We start from the raw sequence: 15,304 nt of genomic DNA, 5'->3' as shown, positions 1-15,304 counted from the left end.
CCAATGGGGTGCAGGCATGTCCTCTATGCTTACAGCTTCCCGTGGGTGTTGGTTTGATACCGTTTGGGGACAGCCAAGGAGGCATCTGCAGGCAACAAAGGTAGGTGTGTGCTTGTGTGTGTGTTTCCTATGCAGATCCTAAGCCCAGTGTCACATGCAAGTAGGAGGAGTAAGAAGGGTTCCTGGCAAATCCGGGTTATGGATTGCATTTAAAAAGGCCCCGTGGGAGTGCAATGGGCCCCTGTCTTGCTGCTTAGCAATAATGGTATGGGTTTAGGTTCTGCTGTGTGTACTGGTGGTTGACTGCCCCCCAGCCCAGAGTGTGCATGGAAAATTGTCTGGCAGCCTCCCTGACAGCAAGCAGTGATAGTGCCCATGAAGGGGACCTTGTTGGGCCCGCCCCTTTCACGGTTATCGCTTCTCGGCCTTTTGGCTAAGATCAAGTGTAGTATCTGTTCTTATCAGTTTAATATCTGATACGTCCCCTATCTGGGGACCATATATTAAATGGATTTTTGAGAACGGGGGCCGATTTCGAAGCTTGCTTCCGTCGCCCTATGCATTGACCCGATATGGCAGTATCTTCGGGTACAGTGCACCACCCCCTTACAGGGTTAAAAAGAAAGATTCCTACTTTCATTGCTACCTGCTTGCTGGCTAGCCAGCTAGCCAGCCCTGTGGGCCTTGCTGCTGCTGCAGCCAAAAAACAAAAGGTGGTGCTGCTGCTGCTTCTGCTGCTTCTGCTTCTGCTTGTGTCTGGCCCCTGTTGGAGCGTCCAGGCACAGGACTTCTGCTGCTGCTGACTAAATGGCCTCCTTAATTGGATCATTTGAGTAGCCAGCACACCTGTGCAGGTAGGGCATGACATGATAGGCAGCTGCCTTGATAGCGGGTGGGTGCTGAATGTTCCTAATTGACAAAATAAGATTAATGCTTATGAAGAAATATAAAATCTCATCCCTTCCCCAATATCGCGCCACACCCCTACCCCTTAATTCCCTGGTTGAACGTGATGGACATATGTCTTTTTTCGACCGTACTAACTATGTAACTATGTAACATAACATGGGGGGGGGGGGGGGGGGTCTCCTGGCTGTTCACACAGGTGTGTCATTGCTGTACATTGACCATGCATTGCTTCTGTGGTATTGCAAAGGCAAAGACAAATGCTTCCAGCCATCCATTGCACTAATGGATTGGTCATCAGCTGGCTGTCTATGTCCCGCATCAATATAGACCAAAGTACAGAGGGTTAGGCTATGCTATTGTGCACCTACCTGATGCATCAGAAGGTGCGAGGCCCTTGCTAAATTCTGTGCACAGACTTTGAGATCTATGCTTTAGACTGTATCTAAACCTGCTCCAACATGGACTGACATTCTGGCCTACTTTCAGCCGATGCGACTTGTCTGTCGCTGAACAGTCGCTTTTTATGTATTCAGCACCTATGTATAATGTTGTAAAAATGCTCTAGAAGCTAAAGTCGCAGAAATGTCACACATATTTGGCCTGCAACTTTCTGTGCGACAAATTCAGACAGGAAAAATCAGTATAAATCCTTAGAAAATTATCCCCCAGTGTCTCCATCTGCTGGCGGTATTGAATAAGCATTGCTGCACTGATGGGGTATGCATTAGACGAAAAAAAAGAAGAAAAAGAAGAATAATACGCCCAGAAAAGAGGCGAAAAGGAGAAAAACGTAAAAAAACGTGAAAAAAAAGTAAGAGGAAGAGAAGGGAAAAAAAGGTGGAAATGGGTTTAAAAGTGATTTCGGCGGAGAAATATATATATATATATATATATATATATATATATATATATATATGCGCACACACACACATAGATATAAACGTATTCTCCGTTGAGATATTGCAGCCGCTGCTGTGTCCAGGCCCAGGAGCCTTAGCACTGTGCTGTGATGTCACTCAATACCACTGACATCACTAGGTGTAAACAACATCTCTCCTTTGCTGTGTATGTGACTATGGAGCTGTTTGGTGATGTCGTCTATTACGGCCTTCATAGAAGCAACAGGAGATTGTTGCATCCATCTTGAACCCTCAGAACTACAGTGCTATGATGTCACTCACTTCCACAGGCCTTGCAGAGTGTAAACAACAACAACCCAGCTTTGTTGTGTATGTAACCAAAGGGATTTGTGATGTCACCTAGAACCTTCACAGCAGCGACAGCTTTATGAGGAGCATCAGCACTGCTCTGCCTGAGCAGAACCATCACCGCCATAGGTTGTCAAATAACCCGGATTTAACCCACACAGGTAAGTCCAATGGGGTGCAGGCATGTCCTCTATGCTTACAGCTTCCCGTGGGTGTTGGTTTGATACCGTTTGGGGACAGCCAAGGAGGCATCTGCAGGCAACAAAGGTAGGTGTGTGCTTGTGTGTGTGTTTCCTATGCAGATCCTAAGCCCAGTGTCACATGCAAGTAGGAGGAGTAAGAAGGGTTCCTGGCAAATCCGGGTTATGGATTGCATTTAAAAAGGCCCCGTGGGAGTGCAATGGGCCCCTGTCTTGCTGCTTAGCAATAATGGTATGGGTTTAGGTTCTGCTGTGTGTACTGGTGGTTGACTGCCCCCCAGCCCAGAGTGTGCATGGAAAATTGTCTGGCAGCCTCCCTGACAGCAAGCAGTGATAGTGCCCATGAAGGGGACCTTGTTGGGCCCGCCCCTTTCACGGTTATCGCTGCTCGGCCTTTTGGCTAAGATCAAGTGTAGTATCTGTTCTTATCAGTTTAATATCTGATACGTCCCCTATCTGGGGACCATATATTAAATGGATTTTTGAGAACGGGGGCCGATTTCGAAGCTTGCTTCCGTCGCCCTATGCATTGACCCGATATGGCAGTATCTTCGGGTACAGTGCACCACCCCCTTACAGGGTTAAAAAGAAAGATTCCTACTTTCATTGCTACCTGCTTGCTGGCTAGCCAGCTAGCCAGCCCTGTGGGCCTTGCTGCTGCTGCAGCCAAAAAACAAAAGGTGGTGCTGCTGCTGCTTCTGCTGCTTCTGCTTCTGCTTGTGTCTGGCCCCTGTTGGAGCGTCCAGGCACAGGACTTCTGCTGCTGCTGACTAAATGGCCTCCTTAATTGGATCATTTGAGTAGCCAGCACACCTGTGCAGGTAGGGCATGACATGATAGGCAGCTGCCTTGATAGCGGGTGGGTGCTGAATGTTCCTAATTGACAAAATAAGATTAATGCTTATGAAGAAATATAAAATCTCATCCCTTCCCCAATATCGCGCCACACCCCTACCCCTTAATTCCCTGGTTGAACGTGATGGACATATGGGGGGGGGGGGGGGGGTCTCCTGGCTGTTCACACAGGTGTGTCATTGCTGTACATTGACCATGCATTGCTTCTGTGGTATTGCAAAGGCAAAGACAAATGCTTCCAGCCATCCATTGCACTAATGGATTGGTCATCAGCTGGCTGTCTATGTCCCGCATCAATATAGACCAAAGTACAGAGGGTTAGGCTATGCTATTGTGCACCTACCTGATGCATCAGAAGGTGCGAGGCCCTTGCTAAATTCTGTGCACAGACTTTGAGATCTATGCTTTAGACTGTATCTAAACCTGCTCCAACATGGACTGACATTCTGGCCTACTTTCAGCCGATGCGACTTGTCTGTCGCTGAACAGTCGCTTTTTATGTATTCAGCACCTATGTATAATGTTGTAAAAATGCTCTAGAAGCTAAAGTCGCAGAAATGTCACACATATTTGGCCTGCAACTTTCTGTGCGACAAATTCAGACAGGAAAAATCAGTATAAATCCTTAGAAAATTATCCCCCAGTGTCTCCATCTGCTGGCGGTATTGAATAAGCATTGCTGCACTGATGGGGTATGCATTAGACGAAAAAAAAGAAGAAAAAGAAGAATAATACGCCCAGAAAAGAGGCGAAAAGGAGAAAAACGTAAAAAAACGTGAAAAAAAAGTAAGAGGAAGAGAAGGGAAAAAAAGGTGGAAATGGGTTTAAAAGTGATTTCGGCGGAGAAATATATATATATATATATATATATATATATATATATATATATATGCGCACACACACACATAGATATAAACGTATTCTCCGTTGAGATATTGCAGCCGCTGCTGTGTCCAGGCCCAGGAGCCTTAGCACTGTGCTGTGATGTCACTCAATACCACTGACATCACTAGGTGTAAACAACATCTCTCCTTTGCTGTGTATGTGACTATGGAGCTGTTTGGTGATGTCGTCTATTACGGCCTTCATAGAAGCAACAGGAGATTGTTGCATCCATCTTGAACCCTCAGAACTACAGTGCTATGATGTCACTCACTTCCACAGGCCTTGCAGAGTGTAAACAACAACAACCCAGCTTTGTTGTGTATGTAACCAAAGGGATTTGTGATGTCACCTAGAACCTTCACAGCAGCGACAGCTTTATGAGGAGCATCAGCACTGCTCTGCCTGAGCAGAACCATCACCGCCATAGGTTGTCAAATAACCCGGATTTAACCCACACAGGTAAGTCCAATGGGGTGCAGGCATGTCCTCTATGCTTACAGCTTCCCGTGGGTGTTGGTTTGATACCGTTTGGGGACAGCCAAGGAGGCATCTGCAGGCAACAAAGGTAGGTGTGTGCTTGTGTGTGTGTTTCCTATGCAGATCCTAAGCCCAGTGTCACATGCAAGTAGGAGGAGTAAGAAGGGTTCCTGGCAAATCCGGGTTATGGATTGCATTTAAAAAGGCCCCGTGGGAGTGCAATGGGCCCCTGTCTTGCTGCTTAGCAATAATGGTATGGGTTTAGGTTCTGCTGTGTGTACTGGTGGTTGACTGCCCCCCAGCCCAGAGTGTGCATGGAAAATTGTCTGGCAGCCTCCCTGACAGCAAGCAGTGATAGTGCCCATGAAGGGGACCTTGTTGGGCCCGCCCCTTTCACGGTTATCGCTTCTCGGCCTTTTGGCTAAGATCAAGTGTAGTATCTGTTCTTATCAGTTTAATATCTGATACGTCCCCTATCTGGGGACCATATATTAAATGGATTTTTGAGAACGGGGGCCGATTTCGAAGCTTGCTTCCGTCGCCCTATGCATTGACCCGATATGGCAGTATCTTCGGGTACAGTGCACCACCCCCTTACAGGGTTAAAAAGAAAGATTCCTACTTTCATTGCTACCTGCTTGCTGGCTAGCCAGCTAGCCAGCCCTGTGGGCCTTGCTGCTGCTGCAGCCAAAAAACAAAAGGTGGTGCTTCTGCTGCTTCTGCTTCTGCTTGTGTCTGGCCCCTGTTGGAGTGTCCAGGCACAGGACTTCTGCTGCTGCTGACTAAATGGCCTCCTTAATTGGATCATTTGAGTAGCCAGCACACCTGTGCAGGTAGGGCATGACATGATAGGCAGCTGCCTTGATAGCGGGTGGGTGCTGAATGTTCCTAATTGACAAAATAAGATTAATGCTTATGAAGAAATATAAAATCTCATCCCTTCCCCAATATCGCGCCACACCCCTACCCCTTAATTCCCTGGTTGAACGTGATGGACATATGTCTTTTTTCGACCGTACTAACTATGTAACTATGTAACATAACATGGGGGGGGGGGGGTCTCCTGGCTGTTCACACAGGTGTGTCATTGCTGTACATTGACCATGCATTGCTTCTGTGGTATTGCAAAGGCAAAGACAAATGCTTCCAGCCATCCATTGCACTAATGGATTGGTCATCAGCTGGCTGTCTATGTCCCGCATCAATATAGACCAAAGTACAGAGGGTTAGGCTATGCTATTGTGCACCTACCTGATGCATCAGAAGGTGCGAGGCCCTTGCTAAATTCTGTGCACAGACTTTGAGATCTATGCTTTAGACTGTATCTAAACCTGCTCCAACATGGACTGACATTCTGGCCTACTTTCAGCCGATGCGACTTGTCTGTCGCTGAACAGTCGCTTTTTATGTATTCAGCACCTATGTATAATGTTGTAAAAATGCTCTAGAAGCTAAAGTCGCAGAAATGTCACACATATTTGGCCTGCAACTTTCTGTGCGACAAATTCAGACAGGAAAAATCAGTATAAATCCTTAGAAAATTATCCCCCAGTGTCTCCATCTGCTGGCGGTATTGAATAAGCATTGCTGCACTGATGGGGTATGCATTAGACGAAAAAAAAGAAGAAAAAGAAGAATAATACGCCCAGAAAAGAGGCGAAAAGGAGAAAAACGTAAAAAAACGTGAAAAAAAAGTAAGAGGAAGAGAAGGGAAAAAAAGGTGGAAATGGGTTTAAAAGTGATTTCGGCGGAGAAATATATATATATATATATATATATATATATATATATATATATATGCGCACACACACACATAGATATAAACGTATTCTCCGTTGAGATATTGCAGCCGCTGCTGTGTCCAGGCCCAGGAGCCTTAGCACTGTGCTGTGATGTCACTCAATACCACTGACATCACTAGGTGTAAACAACATCTCTCCTTTGCTGTGTATGTGACTATGGAGCTGTTTGGTGATGTCGTCTATTACGGCCTTCATAGAAGCAACAGGAGATTGTTGCATCCATCTTGAACCCTCAGAACTACAGTGCTATGATGTCACTCACTTCCACAGGCCTTGCAGAGTGTAAACAACAACAACCCAGCTTTGTTGTGTATGTAACCAAAGGGATTTGTGATGTCACCTAGAACCTTCACAGCAGCGACAGCTTTATGAGGAGCATCAGCACTGCTCTGCCTGAGCAGAACCATCACCGCCATAGGTTGTCAAATAACCCGGATTTAACCCACACAGGTAAGTCCAATGGGGTGCAGGCATGTCCTCTATGCTTACAGCTTCCCGTGGGTGTTGGTTTGATACCGTTTGGGGACAGCCAAGGAGGCATCTGCAGGCAACAAAGGTAGGTGTGTGCTTGTGTGTGTGTTTCCTATGCAGATCCTAAGCCCAGTGTCACATGCAAGTAGGAGGAGTAAGAAGGGTTCCTGGCAAATCCGGGTTATGGATTGCATTTAAAAAGGCCCCGTGGGAGTGCAATGGGCCCCTGTCTTGCTGCTTAGCAATAATGGTATGGGTTTAGGTTCTGCTGTGTGTACTGGTGGTTGACTGCCCCCCAGCCCAGAGTGTGCATGGAAAATTGTCTGGCAGCCTCCCTGACAGCAAGCAGTGATAGTGCCCATGAAGGGGACCTTGTTGGGCCCGCCCCTTTCACGGTTATCGCTTCTCGGCCTTTTGGCTAAGATCAAGTGTAGTATCTGTTCTTATCAGTTTAATATCTGATACGTCCCCTATCTGGGGACCATATATTAAATGGATTTTTGAGAACGGGGGCCGATTTCGAAGCTTGCTTCCGTCGCCCTATGCATTGACCCGATATGGCAGTATCTTCGGGTACAGTGCACCACCCCCTTACAGGGTTAAAAAGAAAGATTCCTACTTTCATTGCTACCTGCTTGCTGGCTAGCCAGCTAGCCAGCCCTGTGGGCCTTGCTGCTGCTGCAGCCAAAAAACAAAAGGTGGTGCTGCTGCTGCTTCTGCTTCTGCTTGTGTCTGGCCCCTGTTGGAGCGTCCAGGCACAGGACTTCTGCTGCTGCTGACTAAATGGCCTCCTTAATTGGATCATTTGAGTAGCCAGCACACCTGTGCAGGTAGGGCATGACATGATAGGCAGCTGCCTTGATAGCGGGTGGGTGCTGAATGTTCCTAATTGACAAAATAAGATTAATGCTTATGAAGAAATATAAAATCTCATCCCTTCCCCAATATCGCGCCACACCCCTACCCCTTAATTCCCTGGTTGAACGTGATGGACATATGTCTTTTTTCGACCGTACTAACTATGTAACTATGTAACATAACATGGGGGGGGGTCTCCTGGCTGTTCACACAGGTGTGTCATTGCTGTACATTGACCATGCATTGCTTCTGTGGTATTGCAAAGGCAAAGACAAATGCTTCCAGCCATCCATTGCACTAATGGATTGGTCATCAGCTGGCTGTCTATGTCCCGCATCAATATAGACCAAAGTACAGAGGGTTAGGCTATGCTATTGTGCACCTACCTGATGCATCAGAAGGTGCGAGGCCCTTGCTAAATTCTGTGCACAGACTTTGAGATCTATGCTTTAGACTGTATCTAAACCTGCTCCAACATGGACTGACATTCTGGCCTACTTTCAGCCGATGCGACTTGTCTGTCGCTGAACAGTCGCTTTTTATGTATTCAGCACCTATGTATAATGTTGTAAAAATGCTCTAGAAGCTAAAGTCGCAGAAATGTCACACATATTTGGCCTGCAACTTTCTGTGCGACAAATTCAGACAGGAAAAATCAGTATAAATCCTTAGAAAATTATCCCCCAGTGTCTCCATCTGCTGGCGGTATTGAATAAGCATTGCTGCACTGATGGGGTATGCATTAGACGAAAAAAAAGAAGAAAAAGAAGAATAATACGCCCAGAAAAGAGGCGAAAAGGAGAAAAACGTAAAAAAACGTGAAAAAAAAGTAAGAGGAAGAGAAGGGAAAAAAAGGTGGAAATGGGTTTAAAAGTGATTTCGGCGGAGAAATATATATATATATATATATATATATATATATATATATATATATATGCGCACACACACACATAGATATAAACGTATTCTCCGTTGAGATATTGCAGCCGCTGCTGTGTCCAGGCCCAGGAGCCTTATCACTGTGCTGTGATGTCACTCAATACCACTGACATCACTAGGTGTAAACAACATCTCTCCTTTGCTGTGTATGTGACTATGGAGCTGTTTGGTGATGTCGTCTATTACGGCCTTCATAGAAGCAACAGGAGATTGTTGCATCCATCTTGAACCCTCAGAACTACAGTGCTATGATGTCACTCACTTCCACAGGCCTTGCAGAGTGTAAACAACAACAACCCAGCTTTGTTGTGTATGTAACCAAAGGGATTTGTGATGTCACCTAGAACCTTCACAGCAGCGACAGCTTTATGAGGAGCATCAGCACTGCTCTGCCTGAGCAGAACCATCACCGCCATAGGTTGTCAAATAACCCGGATTTAACCCACACAGGTAAGTCCAATGGGGTGCAGGCATGTCCTCTATGCTTACAGCTTCCCGTGGGTGTTGGTTTGATACCGTTTGGGGACAGCCAAGGAGGCATCTGCAGGCAACAAAGGTAGGTGTGTGCTTGTGTGTGTGTTTCCTATGCAGATCCTAAGCCCAGTGTCACATGCAAGTAGGAGGAGTAAGAAGGGTTCCTGGCAAATCCGGGTTATGGATTGCATTTAAAAAGGCCCCGTGGGAGTGCAATGGGCCCCTGTCTTGCTGCTTAGCAATAATGGTATGGGTTTAGGTTCTGCTGTGTGTACTGGTGGTTGACTGCCCCCCAGCCCAGAGTGTGCATGGAAAATTGTCTGGCAGCCTCCCTGACAGCAAGCAGTGATAGTGCCCATGAAGGGGACCTTGTTGGGCCCGCCCCTTTCACGGTTATCGCTTCTCGGCCTTTTGGCTAAGATCAAGTGTAGTATCTGTTCTTATCAGTTTAATATCTGATACGTCCCCTATCTGGGGACCATATATTAAATGGATTTTTGAGAACGGGGGCCGATTTCGAAGCTTGCTTCCGTCGCCCTATGCATTGACCCGATATGGCAGTATCTTCGGGTACAGTGCACCACCCCCTTACAGGGTTAAAAAGAAAGATTCCTACTTTCATTGCTACCTGCTTGCTGGCTAGCCAGCTAGCCAGCCCTGTGGGCCTTGCTGCTGCTGCAGCCAAAAAACAAAAGGTGGTGCTTCTGCTGCTTCTGCTTCTGCTTGTGTCTGGCCCCTGTTGGAGTGTCCAGGCACAGGACTTCTGCTGCTGCTGACTAAATGGCCTCCTTAATTGGATCATTTGAGTAGCCAGCACACCTGTGCAGGTAGGGCATGACATGATAGGCAGCTGCCTTGATAGCGGGTGGGTGCTGAATGTTCCTAATTGACAAAATAAGATTAATGCTTATGAAGAAATATAAAATCTCATCCCTTCCCCAATATCGCGCCACACCCCTACCCCTTAATTCCCTGGTTGAACGTGATGGACATATGTCTTTTTTCGACCGTACTAACTATGTAACTATGTAACATAACATGGGGGGGGGGGGGGGGGGTCTCCTGGCTGTTCACACAGGTGTGTCATTGCTGTACATTGACCATGCATTGCTTCTGTGGTATTGCAAAGGCAAAGACAAATGCTTCCAGCCATCCATTGCACTAATGGATTGGTCATCAGCTGGCTGTCTATGTCCCGCATCAATATAGACCAAAGTACAGAGGGTTAGGCTATGCTATTGTGCACCTACCTGATGCATCAGAAGGTGCGAGGCCCTTGCTAAATTCTGTGCACAGACTTTGAGATCTATGCTTTAGACTGTATCTAAACCTGCTCCAACATGGACTGACATTCTGGCCTACTTTCAGCCGATGCGACTTGTCTGTCGCTGAACAGTCGCTTTTTATGTATTCAGCACCTATGTATAATGTTGTAAAAATGCTCTAGAAGCTAAAGTCGCAGAAATGTCACACATATTTGGCCTGCAACTTTCTGTGCGACAAATTCAGACAGGAAAAATCAGTATAAATCCTTAGAAAATTATCCCCCAGTGTCTCCATCTGCTGGCGGTATTGAATAAGCATTGCTGCACTGATGGGGTATGCATTAGACGAAAAAAAAGAAGAAAAAGAAGAATAATACGCCCAGAAAAGAGGCGAAAAGGAGAAAAACGTAAAAAAACGTGAAAAAAAAGTAAGAGGAAGAGAAGGGAAAAAAAGGTGGAAATGGGTTTAAAAGTGATTTCGGCGGAGAAATATATATATATATATATATATATATATATATATATATATGCGCACACACACACATAGATATAAACGTATTCTCCGTTGAGATATTGCAGCCGCTGCTGTGTCCAGGCCCAGGAGCCTTAGCACTGTGCTGTGATGTCACTCAATACCACTGACATCACTAGGTGTAAACAACATCTCTCCTTTGCTGTGTATGTGACTATGGAGCTGTTTGGTGATGTCGTCTATTACGGCCTTCATAGAAGCAACAGGAGATTGTTGCATCCATCTTGAACCCTCAGAACTACAGTGCTATGATGTCACTCACTTCCACAGGCCTTGCAGAGTGTAAACAACAACAACCCAGCTTTGTTGTGTATGTAACCAAAGGGATTTGTGATGTCACCTAGAACCTTCACAGCAGCGACAGCTTTATGAGGAGCATCAGCACTGCTCTGCCTGAGCAGAACCATCACCGCCATAGGTTGTCAAATAACCCGGATTTAACCCACACAGGTAAGTCCAATGGGGTGCAGGCATGTCCTCTATGCTTACAGCTTCCCGTGGGTGTTGGTTTGATACCGTTTGGGGACAGCCAAGGAGGCATCTGCAGGCAACAAAGGTAGGTGTGTGCTTGTGTGTGTGTTTCCTATGCAGATCCTAAGCCCAGTGTCACATGCAAGTAGGAGGAGTAAGAAGGGTTCCTGGCAAATCCGGGTTATGGATTGCATTTAAAAAGGCCCCGTGGGAGTGCAATGGGCCCCTGTCTTGCTGCTTAGCAATAATGGTATGGGTTTAGGTTCTGCTGTGTGTACTGGTGGTTGACTGCCCCCCAGCCCAGAGTGTGCATGGAAAATTGTCTGGCAGCCTCCCTGACAGCAAGCAGTGATAGTGCCCATGAAGGGGACCTTGTTGGGCCCGCCCCTTTCACGGTTATCGCTTCTCGGCCTTTTGGCTAAGATCAAGTGTAGTATCTGTTCTTATCAGTTTAATATCTGATACGTCCCCTATCTGGGGACCATATATTAAATGGATTTTTGAGAACGGGGGCCGATTTCGAAGCTTGCTTCCGTCGCCCTATGCATTGACCCGATATGGCAGTATCTTCGGGTACAGTGCACCACCCCCTTACAGGGTTAAAAAGAAAGATTCCTACTTTCATTGCTACCTGCTTGCTGGCTAGCCAGCTAGCCAGCCCTGTGGGCCTTGCTGCTGCTGCAGCCAAAAAACAAAAGGTGGTGCTGCTGCTGCTTCTGCTTCTGCTTGTGTCTGGCCCCTGTTGGAGCGTCCAGGCACAGGACTTCTGCTGCTGCTGACTAAATGGCCTCCTTAATTGGATCATTTGAGTAGCCAGCACACCTGTGCAGGTAGGGCATGACATGATAGGCAGCTGCCTTGATAGCGGGTGGGTGCTGAATGTTCCTAATTGACAAAATAAGATTAATGCTTATGAAGAAATATAAAATCTCATCCCTTCCCCAATATCGCGCCACACCCCTACCCCTTAATTCCCTGGTTGAACGTGATGGACATATGTCTTTTTTCGACCGTACTAACTATGTAACTATGTAACATAACATGGGGGGGGGTCTCCTGGCTGTTCACACAGGTGTGTCATTGCTGTACATTGACCATGCATTGCTTCTGTGGTATTGCAAAGGCAAAGACAAATGCTTCCAGCCATCCATTGCACTAATGGATTGGTCATCAGCTGGCTGTCTATGTCCCGCATCAATATAGACCAAAGTACAGAGGGTTAGGCTATGCTATTGTGCACCTACCTGATGCATCAGAAGGTGCGAGGCCCTTGCTAAATTCTGTGCACAGACTTTGAGATCTATGCTTTAGACTGTATCTAAACCTGCTCCAACATGGACTGACATTCTGGCCTACTTTCAGCCGATGCGACTTGTCTGTCGCTGAACAGTCGCTTTTTATGTATTCAGCACCTATGTATAATGTTGTAAAAATGCTCTAGAAGCTAAAGTCGCAGAAATGTCACACATATTTGGCCTGCAACTTTCTGTGCGACAAATTCAGACAGGAAAAATCAGTATAAATCCTTAGAAAATTATCCCCCAGTGTCTCCATCTGCTGGCGGTATTGAATAAGCATTGCTGCACTGATGGGGTATGCATTAGACGAAAAAAAAGAAGAAAAAGAAGAATAATACGCCCAGAAAAGAGGCGAAAAGGAGAAAAACGTAAAAAAACGTGAAAAAAAAGTAAGAGGAAGAGAAGGGAAAAAAAGGTGGAAATGGGTTTAAAAGTGATTTCGGCGGAGAAATATATATATATATATATATATATATATATATATATATATATATATGCGCACACACACACATAGATATAAACGTATTCTCCGTTGAGATATTGCAGCCGCTGCTGTGTCCAGGCCCAGGAGCCTTATCACTGTGCTGTGATGTCACTCAATACCACTGACATCACTAGGTGTAAACAACATCTCTCCTTTGCTGTGTATGTGACTATGGAGCTGTTTGGTGATGTCGTCTATTACGGCCTTCATAGAAGCAACAGGAGATTGTTGCATCCATCTTGAACCCTCAGAACTACAGTGCTATGATGTCACTCACTTCCACAGGCCTTGCAGAGTGTAAACAACAACAACCCAGCTTTGTTGTGTATGTAACCAAAGGGATTTGTGATGTCACCTAGAACCTTCACAGCAGCGACAGCTTTATGAGGAGCATCAGCACTGCTCTGCCTGAGCAGAACCATCACCGCCATAGGTTGTCAAATAACCCGGATTTAACCCACACAGGTAAGTCCAATGGGGTGCAGGCATGTCCTCTATGCTTACAGCTTCCCGTGGGTGTTGGTTTGATACCGTTTGGGGACAGCCAAGGAGGCATCTGCAGGCAACAAAGGTAGGTGTGTGCTTGTGTGTGTGTTTCCTATGCAGATCCTAAGCCCAGTGTCACATGCAAGTAGGAGGAGTAAGAAGGGTTCCTGGCAAATCCGGGTTATGGATTGCATTTAAAAAGGCCCCGTGGGAGTGCAATGGGCCCCTGTCTTGCTGCTTAGCAATAATGGTATGGGTTTAGGTTCTGCTGTGTGTACTGGTGGTTGACTGCCCCCCAGCCCAGAGTGTGCATGGAAAATTGTCTGGCAGCCTCCCTGACAGCAAGCAGTGATAGTGCCCATGAAGGGGACCTTGTTGGGCCCGCCCCTTTCACGGTTATCGCTTCTCGGCCTTTTGGCTAAGATCAAGTGTAGTATCTGTTCTTATCAGTTTAATATCTGATACGTCCCCTATCTGGGGACCATATATTAAATAGATTTTTGAGAACGGGGGCCGATTTCGAAGCTTGCTTCCGTCGCCCTATGCATTGACCCGATATGGCAGTATCTTCGGGTACAGTGCACCACCCCCTTACAGGGTTAAAAAGAAAGATTCCTACTTTCATTGCTACCTGCTTGCTGGCTAGCCAGCTAGCCAGCCCTGTGGGCCTTGCTGCTGCTGCAGCCAAAAAACAAAAGGTGGTGCTGCTGCTGCTTCTGCTGCTTCTGCTTCTGCTTGTGTCTGGCCCCTGTTGGAGCGTCCAGGCACAGGACTTCTGCTGCTGCTGACTAAATGGCCTCCTTAATTGGATCATTTGAGTAGCCAGCACACCTGTGCAGGTAGGGCATGACATGATAGGCAGCTGCCTTGATAGCGGGTGGGTGCTGAATGTTCCTAATTGACAAAATAAGATTAATGCTTATGAAGAAATATAAAATCTCATCCCTTCCCCAATATCGCGCCACACCCCTACCCCTTAATTCCCTGGTTGAACGTGATGGACATATGTCTTTTTTCGACCGTACTAACTATGTAACTATGTAACATAACATGGGGGGGGGGGGGTCTCCTGGCTGTTCACACAGGTGTGTCATTGCTGTACATTGACCATGCATTGCTTCTGTGGTATTGCAAAGGCAAAGACAAATGCTTCCAGCCATCCATTGCACTAATGGATTGGTCATCAGCTGGCTGTCTATGTCCCGCATCAATATAGACCAAAGTACAGAGGGTTAGGCTATGCTATTGTGCACCTACCTGATGCATCAGAAGGTGCGAGGCCCTTGCTAAATTCTGTGCACAGACTTTGAGATCTATGCTTTAGACTGTATCTAAACCTGCTCCAACATGGACTGACATTCTGGCCTACTTTCAGCCGATGCGACTTGTCTGTCGCTGAACAGTCGCTTTTTATGTATTCAGCACCTATGTATAATGTTGTAAAAATGCTCTAGAAGCTAAAGTCGCAGAAATGTCACACATATTTGGCCTGCAACTTTCTGTGCGACAAATTCAGACAGGAAAAATCAGTATAAATCCTTAGAAAATTATCCCCCAGTGTCTCCATCTGCTGGCGGTATTGAATAAGCATTGCTGCACTGATGGGGTATGCATTAGACGAAAAAAAAGAAGAAAAAGAAGAATAATACGCCCAGAAAAGAGGCGAAAAGGAGAAAAACGTAAAAAAACG

At 46.3% G+C, this 15,304-nt stretch overlaps 7 non-coding genes across 7 annotated transcripts; all 7 read left to right on the top strand.

Annotated features, from left to right (window-relative positions):
- Positions 1 to 413: 413 nt before the first annotated feature.
- On the top strand, positions 414 to 604 carry LOC130351335 (U2 spliceosomal RNA). The gene has a single exon (XR_008888065.1). It is a non-coding gene; the product is annotated as a U2 spliceosomal RNA (small nuclear RNA).
- A 2,093-nt stretch (positions 605 to 2,697) lies between these two features.
- On the top strand, positions 2,698 to 2,888 carry LOC130351354 (U2 spliceosomal RNA). The gene has a single exon (XR_008888082.1). It is a non-coding gene; the product is annotated as a U2 spliceosomal RNA (small nuclear RNA).
- Positions 2,889 to 4,935: 2,047 nt separating this feature from the next.
- On the top strand, positions 4,936 to 5,126 carry LOC130351333 (U2 spliceosomal RNA). Its single transcript, XR_008888063.1, has one exon. It is a non-coding gene; the product is annotated as a U2 spliceosomal RNA (small nuclear RNA).
- A 2,079-nt stretch (positions 5,127 to 7,205) lies between these two features.
- On the top strand, positions 7,206 to 7,396 carry LOC130351332 (U2 spliceosomal RNA). The gene has a single exon (XR_008888062.1). It is a non-coding gene; the product is annotated as a U2 spliceosomal RNA (small nuclear RNA).
- Positions 7,397 to 9,473: 2,077 nt separating this feature from the next.
- Positions 9,474 to 9,664, top strand: LOC130351331 (U2 spliceosomal RNA). Its single transcript, XR_008888061.1, has one exon. It is a non-coding gene; the product is annotated as a U2 spliceosomal RNA (small nuclear RNA).
- A 2,080-nt stretch (positions 9,665 to 11,744) lies between these two features.
- On the top strand, positions 11,745 to 11,935 carry LOC130351330 (U2 spliceosomal RNA). The gene has a single exon (XR_008888060.1). It is a non-coding gene; the product is annotated as a U2 spliceosomal RNA (small nuclear RNA).
- A 2,077-nt stretch (positions 11,936 to 14,012) lies between these two features.
- LOC130351309 (U2 spliceosomal RNA) lies at positions 14,013 to 14,203 on the top strand. Its single transcript, XR_008888042.1, has one exon. It is a non-coding gene; the product is annotated as a U2 spliceosomal RNA (small nuclear RNA).
- The last annotated feature ends 1,101 nt before the right edge of the window (positions 14,204 to 15,304 follow it).

This window comes from Hyla sarda, unplaced genomic scaffold (assembly GCF_029499605.1).
Source record: "Hyla sarda isolate aHylSar1 unplaced genomic scaffold, aHylSar1.hap1 scaffold_969, whole genome shotgun sequence".
Lineage (NCBI taxonomy): Eukaryota > Metazoa > Chordata > Amphibia > Anura > Hylidae > Hyla > Hyla sarda.
Note: the sequence above shows the minus strand (reverse complement) of the source record. Positions and strands in the feature narration are given on the sequence as shown.